Source organism: Spermophilus citellus (genome assembly GCF_964194105.1).
Source record: "Spermophilus citellus genome assembly, chromosome: 1".
In the NCBI taxonomy this organism is placed as follows: Eukaryota; Metazoa; Chordata; class Mammalia; order Rodentia; family Sciuridae; genus Spermophilus; species Spermophilus citellus.
In genome coordinates this window covers 226,661,942-226,670,841 of record NC_138182.1, presented here as the reverse complement: position 1 = coordinate 226,670,841, position 8,900 = coordinate 226,661,942, and the positions used below count along the sequence as shown (strand labels likewise).

Below are 8,900 nucleotides of genomic sequence, written 5' to 3'. Positions count from 1 at the left end.
TGGAAGAACTCTAAGGATCTAGAGTTAGCCGAGGAATTGCAGCAATGCTGGTGTTTCCAAGGGCCTAGGAAAAGCCAAAAGTCCTGGCCGAATGGCCACGAGGTCCTGTCTCCCAGGCTGCAGGTTTGTCTCCGTTAGCACAATGGACCAGGAGTCCCCCCTGCTCAGAGTCGACATGACAGGATTTGTTCCCTTTTGGCTGTGTCAGTTCTGCAAACCAGATATGAGAGGCTGCAAGCTCAGGAGAGCCTGTCTTTCTGGAACACCATTTATTTGGACAGGACAGGCCACTAAGGCGTTTTCGTCTCTTTAAAGCTCCCAGGGCAGAAAGCATATTTGAGGAATTCCTTCTTTCAAAGATTTTTTTTTTTTTGCCTCTTCCAACATTTTGTTTAAGAGAAAATGAGATGTCTATCTTCTGTTTCCTTATTTTTTTTCAGGAAAGCAAAGGGTTGTTGACTTCCTCCCTCTCCCCTCCCTTCCTTCCTTCTTCCCGAAGGTACTCATCTGAGAAAAAGAGAACGAAGTATTGTTCCTGTTCTTCTTAAGTCATTTGAAACACTGTCCCTGCGAGTTCTTTAAGTTCCCTGCAATCTGTACACAAGAGAAAGAGGGAGAGAGAGAGGGAGAGAGACAGAGCCAGGGACCAGGTAAAGCGGTGGGGCTGCTGCAGCCATTCTGACCTCAGGAGCTGGTAAGTTACCCACACAATCCTTTCTGCTTCCATTTCAAAGTCCCTGGGATGGAGACTGGCCTGGGCATCTTCCACAGAAAATACCTTCCTGGGTGTAGCCCTTAATCACAGGGTGCGACTGCTAGATGACCCAGAATTTGAGCTTATACTTTTTTTTTTAATAGAATACTCATGCTTTGCGGATCTGAGGCTGGCAGAACTGGAAATAGAATTGCATTGGGGTTAAGGAGGACAGTGTGTGAAATCTGAATTTTGGCACAGATAATGTGGCAAGGTTAACCAGGAGCCACTGGAGTGTGTGATGTGTCCTACTGGAGAATTCACTCCTCCTCAGTGCTGTGCCCTGGGAACCTTCTCAGGGAGTCTGTTAAGAACTGTGGTTCGCTCTGGGTTTTTATTACATATTGTCTGGATTGAGTTGCCCTCCTCTTGTTCTTTTCTTTCCATTCAGCACCCGACACCCCCCCCCCCAAAAAAAAGGGGGGACTGTTAATTTGTGATTGTTATTCTGCATCACTGAAGTAGAAGGGAAATATAAGAAGGGAATGTCACTTTGGAACAGCAGTTGGAGGGAGGCTTAGGTGTTCAGGTGCCACATGTGGGTTGAATGTAAATTTATTATTATTCACTGTTGATGGAAGATGTCATCTGCCACACAAAAGGAGGCAAAGATTTTGGGGCATGTAGCTTTAGTTTTGGAAAACAGTGTGCGTCTAGAATGGGATGATTAAGATTAATCGCTGTGTCAGTAGGAGTGAAAAGCTAAGCCATAGATGCGATTGAAAAACATTCTTCGGTGCCTGGTTTTCCAAGCACCAGATAGAACACAGAAAGCTAATGGAGCTTATGCACAGGACCAGTTTCTAAAGACTCACTTGCTTCCATTAAATTCGTCAGAAAGGATAATGTTACCAAGAACTCATTATGGCAAGCCATGAGGGAGCCGAGATTATGCTGTCAAAAATAGGTCAGCAAGGTCATTCCAAAAGACTGTGTGTGTTTACTGATATCAATAATTTAATTCAGAGAGGCGCTAAATGGGCAAGGGGCAACAGCCATACATAAATTTTACAATATTAATTTCTATGAAATGTACTGGCAGAAATTTCCTAGGATCTGAAGAGTATAATAAAAATAGCTGGACTCTCATTTTAAAATTAATTTGGCCAGATTGTACTTTCCCCACAATTGAGTAATTAATCTTTATGTGAAACTGAGCCATCATCTTAATGAGAAAATATGATGGACCTGGTCTGTTATGTAGGTTTGGTTCCATTAGTAAGACCTCCTTTTTCTTCTATTTTCAAAGAACTTTCCTTAGAATCACCATTAATAAAAGAGGTGTGATTAGTGTTTGCCTGCTTGAGGATGCAAAGCGATTCTAATGGCAGTCGCTGGTGGTTTCCAGCTCTTTGCCATCTACCCCAACCCCCTGTCTCATGGGTCTTCAGGTCAAAAAGTAGCCCGGGCTGGTCATCTTGGGCATTTTGCATCATTTATCAGCCACTGTGATCCCAGAAGAAAACTCAGGGCTGCGATCTTGACTTGCTTCTTTCGGTTTCATTTCTCCTTGATAATGTTTAATGTTGGACCCAATTAAAACAACTGCACAGGACACTCTCTGGTTTTACTTATGGAGTAAAAGGGTTGGATGCAACATAAATAAAAGAAGAGTCACTCTGACCAAAGACAAGGAAGGCAAAGGTGGGAAAGGATAATGTTACCAAGAACTCATTATGGCAAGCTCCATCTTGGCCCGTGACTTGAGCCTAACAAGCAGGGAACATGCAATTTTCTTTAAGAGAAAAAATAGATATTCAATGTTTCAGTGAACATCATAATGTCATTGCCATGAGAATGTTTATTAGATACGGGGTGTGGAGGGGTGATGGTGGAAAGTTTGGCTACCTGAAGATAGTAGCCACTGACTAGTTTAGGCTCTGCCGCTACCTCTCAAACTACCTTATTCAATTCCAAGGAGTGAATTGGCATTTCTGGAAACTTCCAGAATGACTGTTCTCTGGGGTCATCAGAAGCTCTCTTGTGGCATCATTAGGGAAATTCCAGTTTGGAATGATGCAGAATTTGACTCACACAAGATTTTGTTAATTAATTTTTGCCTAAAGTATCCACATAGCTAGTTATCATTTGTCATACTTTTTTTTTCCTCAAGGTACTGGGCACTGAACCCAGGGCCTAGTGCATGCTCAGCACACACCCTACCACTTATCTATACCCCCATCCCCAATATATAGTTTAAATCATGTGAGCATATATGTCCTGCAGCTCTGGGTGCTGGTACTTAAATCAGAGCCAACAGAACATCAAAAGCACTTTGGTTTCTGTTGTAAGAAAATTTGGGGTTGAATTCCAGCTTGGTGACTTACTGATTATGAGCCTTAGGTGGGGTCTTAGTATCCCCAAACATAAAACTGCATCAACATAACTGAGTTGTTCTGATGATTAAATATGATTATTAATATAAAGCAGTTAACACAATGCTTGGGAAGTACTAAGAGTCAACTAATATTAGCTGTGATTTTTCAAGAGCCATTTGTTAACATTGAAGAGTCCTGTATTTTTACAAATAGAAGGAATAGAATTCAATCTTCTGTAATCTGGATTACTATTCTTGTTCAATGTTGTGCCAAGCATCTTTCAGAACAAAGCTAATTCCCTGTAGCTATTCAGTTGGGCACACATTGACACATTCTGGATTCCAAATTCTTATAAAAGAAGGTGGGGTTTAACGTGTTGATATTCATCTCTGATTCTGGCAGAAGCACCCGCTTTGGCCTCACTGTAGGTCAGCTGTAGCTGATGGAGCTCAGAGCAGGGAACGTTTGCTCTGGGACCCAAGTTTTCAACTTAGAGGAATGTGCAGTAGACATGACACGGCAGCCTCCTCTTACCCACTTCCCCAAGCTCCCAAGCTCTGTGTTGTTGGTGACCTTTTCCCTGGCTGCAGAGGGCTGCAGACACTTATTTTGGACTTCATGGTGGCTGTGCCATGACTCAGCTAGAGAGAAAAGCCCTGGAAGTGACACATTCTCCCCCAACCCAGGGCTGAGTACACTCGGAGTTCCCTGTCCTCAAACATTCCAGCAGCAACCTACTCACCTTCACACCAGTCAAGAGGACACCCTGTCACATGGGTGTGTGTGTGTGTGTGTGTGTGTGTGTGTGTGTAGGGGGGCGTGTTGGATCCAACAGCAATTTTTTTTTCTCACTCTGAACTTCAAAACCTACATGCATGTTAGTTCATCAAATAATAATGATACTCTTTTTAGGTCTGAAATTTCCTTTCCCTTTTCAAAAGCAAAACACACAACAGCAAAAATGACTGAACATCTACCACCATCAGCCCAGAACTTTGAGTTTCTTGTGTTAGAATAAAAGGCTCAGATACAAGAGGGACTTGTCTGAACACTCACCTTAGGGGAACAAATTGAAGCTGATTTCTTCTGCACTACTATACAAAAGGTACCTTCTAATGCGGCTGGATGCAGTAGATCAAAGAGCAGATTATCACTCTTGTTCTCAGCACACCTCTGCCTCTCACTGTATGGTGACTTGCCAGGTTTCTTCATTTCCTTGGACTTTCATTTTCTTCTCTGTGCAGTGTTGGAGAGGGACTCAATCAGTGACCTGTGTGTGAGTGTGTAGCAGAATTCACCTGGGCCTTGTTTACACTCCTCCTGCAAGACCTACCAGATTCTGCTGCTGATATCCTGAGGGTGCTCTCTGGCTCTGTCTTCTTCAGGATGGCACAGATGCTAACTCTACATTGATGTTTTGAGAGCCATGCTTTTAAATGAAATGTATATTACGCACTAGATGTTCTCTTTAGAAGTTAGTTTTGAAGGTAGCATTATTTGAAGGTATTGTTATTCTAGAAGCTTTTAGTATTATGGAATCAGAAATGTCCCAGCCAGTTAAGCAATCTGATGATACTGATCAATATACAATAAGTGTGTATAATCAATTCTCTATTTCTCTATATCCTTGGCCCCAGGGATTTAATCAACCACAGACTGGGGAAAAAATGCCTTTCTACTGACATACAGGCTTTTTTTTTAAATTGCCATTATTCCCTAAACAATATAGTTTAACAACTATTTACAAAACAGTTACATTTTATTAGGTATCACAAATTATCTATAGGTGATTTTAAGTATCTGGGAGTGTGTGTGTGTGTGTAGGTTATATGCAAATACTGATCCATGGATTTGGGTATCTGTAGGAATCCTGGAACTCATCCCTCATCCACACCAAGGGGCAACTGTATAGACCATGAAAAAATCAGTTATTTGGAACTATGAATATTATAATTCTGTATAAACAGCATTCTAATTTATGTATTTCCCTATTATTTACATCTTACATATAGTGAACATATATTCTTTCTTTATCAAGAAAAACACAAATATTAAATATATTCTCTTTTCTTTCTTAGAACACTAGTAGATTTGATCTTGTAAGGTTTTGCTTTTTAAAACATCTTATCATGTGTGCTGTGTTCAGCCTGTCTTAGAAGTTATATCCTTCTCCCTAAGTTAATAGTGATATGGAAAGGCCAAAGAATTGATAGTGGTTTTGAAAAATCAGCACTCAATAGTCATGTTAAATTGGCTTTAATTATAAGAAAAATATGTAGCTTATCAAAAAAGTTGTTCTGATGTTCCTGATCTACCTTTCCCGATCTTACTTAATTTTTCCCCTCATATGTCTGGATGGTTAATGAAACAGAGTAACAGTGAACACAGTCTCCATCTGACAGGAGCATGGAGACCACCAACACTGACATATCCCCTCAAAAATGACTCTTGTTCCTATTCAAATACCAAATCCATTGACATAAAACAATAGTATTTAGATAAAAGAATAAAACTATCTCCTCATCAAGTGGGCATATATGCAGAAAGTAAGCACCACAAAGACAGGAACTTTGTTCTGTCCACTGCTATATGTGCAGGGCCCAGAATAGCTCATAGCATATACTAGATGCAAAATAAATCTGTTGAATAGATGAATGAATGAATTAAGTGGACTGTTGAGTGACATGTGCTATCTTTATATTATACAAAATGAAGCAGTTAGTAAAAAAAAAAAAAAAAGTTTGTTAAATGTTTTTGGGGTCTGGACAATGCCAAACTGCCAGCTTGACAGATGTATGCCTAACCTGAATTGACTGAAATCATATGGGTTTGTTCTATAATTTTGTGCATGCAGCTGCTACGAGTCTATTAAAAATAAACTCATCCTGGCAAGGACCCTTGCCACCCCCATTCATGGGAGATAAACATTTATCAGATAGGTACACTGAAAGACTGTTAGTTGCATTTTATTTCCATGTGTTTTCTAGGCAGATGACTGGTTAGCAAATTGTTTTTGGTCAGAGAAAATGATCATTTGTCTTTCCTTGACTAAAAGAGCTGTGAGCCAGCATTCAGCCTTGAGAATGCGCAGCACTCTGGTTTACTGTGGGCAAAGCTGTAAATCCAAGTTAAAGGGATGTCACTAGGGATGAGTTTGCAAAACACCATGGGGTAAGTTTTGGGACAGAAATGTGATATCCTCATTGAGGACAATACTATTTTCTTTTATGTAATTAAAGGCAATGAAGATAGCCAAAATACTGGATTGAGGCAGTTTTACATTTATTTGGCAAATTTAAAGTGGTAAATAGAGGGCTGGGGATGTGGCTCAAGTGGTAGCGCGCTCGCCTGGCGTGCGTGCAGCCCGGGTTCGATCCTCAGCACCACATACAAACAAAGATGTTGTGTCTGCTGAGAACTAAGAAAAAATAAATAAATATTAAAATTCTCTCTCTCTCTCTCTGTCTCCCTCTCTCTCACTCTCTCTTTAAAAAAATAAAGTGGTAAATAGAAAGGTTTAATAACAAATTGGGATGATGCTAACAATTTTGGATGATACTGTTACATTTAACACCATTGGGGTCCAAGGGTTCTGTAATTTAGAGTAGTAACTGAAAAAGCTTTCTCTATTTATATTGATGAAGCCTGTCTCTTTAGTGTTGAGTACAGGAGACACAAAGTCAATTCTGTACCATTCACCCATCTCCCTGATACATATGACCCCATTTTAACCTCATTCTATGTGGCCACTGATACCAAGTACTAATTAATATAACTAACAGCAGCTCCAGCACCAAAGACCCCTTGGGGAGGAGTCATTACCAGGTTTGGGGCCTCCAAAGATGCATCATTTCACTGAACCCTCCCATTCTAAGAAGTAGGTGCTTTATTCTTCCTATCTTAGAGAAAGGCAAAAACATCTTTTTTTTAGACAAATAATCTAGAGGAAGTGATTTGCTTGCTTCACTAAATCAATGTTGTGCTTTTCAGATTTTGCATGAAGGAGGAAAGGTTAACGGTAGCTCATCATTGTTTAAAAGTTAAATATCCTCTCACACAGTACCCTTCAAATATTGTCCAGGGACCAGCAGTGTGACCTCACCTACAAATTTTTTAAAAAGGCAGATCTGCAGGCTCTACCTGAGACCTACTGAATCAGAAACTGCATTTTTAACAAGACCTCCCAATGACTCAGTTGCATGGTCAAGTGTGAGTAGCACTGACTTGAAGGTTTCGATCTGTTGAATGCACATTGATCTTGGAATGTGTGTCCTTGTTCCAGAGTTACAAAGCCATTTGTTAGTATTGACCATGACCAAGATGGCGGAACTCTCTGTTAGATAGTGGCATTACTGAAAGAGGGCTCTTTTCCTTTCCCTTCCAAGCAGCATTGAGCATGCTGATTGTGGTATCACCCAGCAAGTTAACTCCTTTCCAAAAGGTCCCACTCTCGGGTAAGGTCAGAGTTTTGATTTTCAAGCCTATTCAGAGCATGGGTCACCAAAGTCACCTGGGGAGGATTCCTAGACCCTTCCCTAGATGAAGGAGTCTGGATGGGAACCAAGGCTCTGCCCATTACCCAAGGCACTGGCTCAGGGTAGGGAAATCTCCAGGGAGGGCAGTGATGTGTATTTGGGAGAATTACCCTAAAAAGAGTTCAGCTTTTTTCAGCAGCTTGAAAAAAAAAAAAGCACACATAAAAACATAATTAGAGAGTGTGGGAGAGAGCGCATTGTAGTTTTCCAGGAAGAATGGGTACCCGGCCAGCTTCGTCCTTGAATGTTCCAGAATGGGGGCAAGAAATCCTGCCGTGCTTCTGGGGTTGTGGGAAGGGAGAGGGACCCTGTCCTCCAGCATCCCAGCCAAGGAGGAGATGCCAGTACGCTCACCTCACTCTTCCCACTTAGAAAACTCTGCGGAAAGAATCCTTAGAGTTTCCTTTGCTCTGGGGACTCACCGTTCTCTCTTGGAACAGAAATCAAGAGGGGACTATTGTTGGAGGGGTGGGGAGAGGAAACAGGGCAGGAAGGGAGCAAGGGAGAGGACCGGAATAGCTTCTGGTGCTGCAGCCGGGAAGAAACAGGGCCTCTGCCTGGATGGAGATGGTGACTTCTCCCCCCTTCACTCTGGCCTCCTTCCACGGGAAGTGCAGAGAGACTTCAGGGTTTCAAGGCTGCTCTGTGGCACAGCTGCCACTCCAGGGCCCACTGTGCTGTCTCTCACTGGCCCGTCTTCTCCTTCAGACAGTTTCCTCCCTATAGCAGAGTGGAGCCTCCTTCCCCTCACCCCCAGCTCCCACAGAACTTCCTCAGTTCACACAACAAGCACCAGAAGAGGTCTTCCAGCATTATCCTAAGCAATGTAGACACAGAGCACTTTGCAGTGCTAAGGAGCACTATACTTCATCCATCAGGATGAGGTCCTGAGATGTTAGAACCCGACTTCGTAGGATGAGGAACACACACAAGTGCAAAGAGGTTACTAACAGGTCTATCCAGAATCTCACCTCTTACCTAGCTCTGCAGGGAGCTGGGCACAGAGGGACTGCTCTGTGCACCATCTTTATGACACCCAGCAATGCAGCAGGAACATGGAATTCTCCTCCAACAGCTCTCCAGGCACACCACTGATGTCACAGCATAATCCCTCATCTCTGGTGGGGTCCAGGTCTCCAGGGACTTGTCTCCTGGCTGCAACCTGGATCTGAACAGGGATGTTGGAGAAGAAGCAGAGAGCCTAGTTTTAGGGAAAGAAGGTACAGTCAATCTTTTTGAAGAAGGCAATCCCATTTCTGTGTGTCTTTACCCCTCCATCTGCTCAGACATATC

The 8,900-nt window shown here is 42.3% G+C and overlaps 1 protein-coding gene across 1 annotated transcript in view; it reads left to right on the top strand.

Moving 5' to 3' along the window:
* The first annotated feature begins 541 nt into the window (after window positions 1-541).
* Window positions 542-8,900, top strand: part of ZNF366 (zinc finger protein 366) — a 66,443-nt gene continuing 58,084 nt past the window's right edge. The window contains exon 1 of the mRNA XM_081286004.1: window positions 542-694. The gene's annotated coding sequence lies outside the window, so the exon portion shown is untranslated. The remainder of the gene's footprint in view (window positions 695-8,900) is intronic.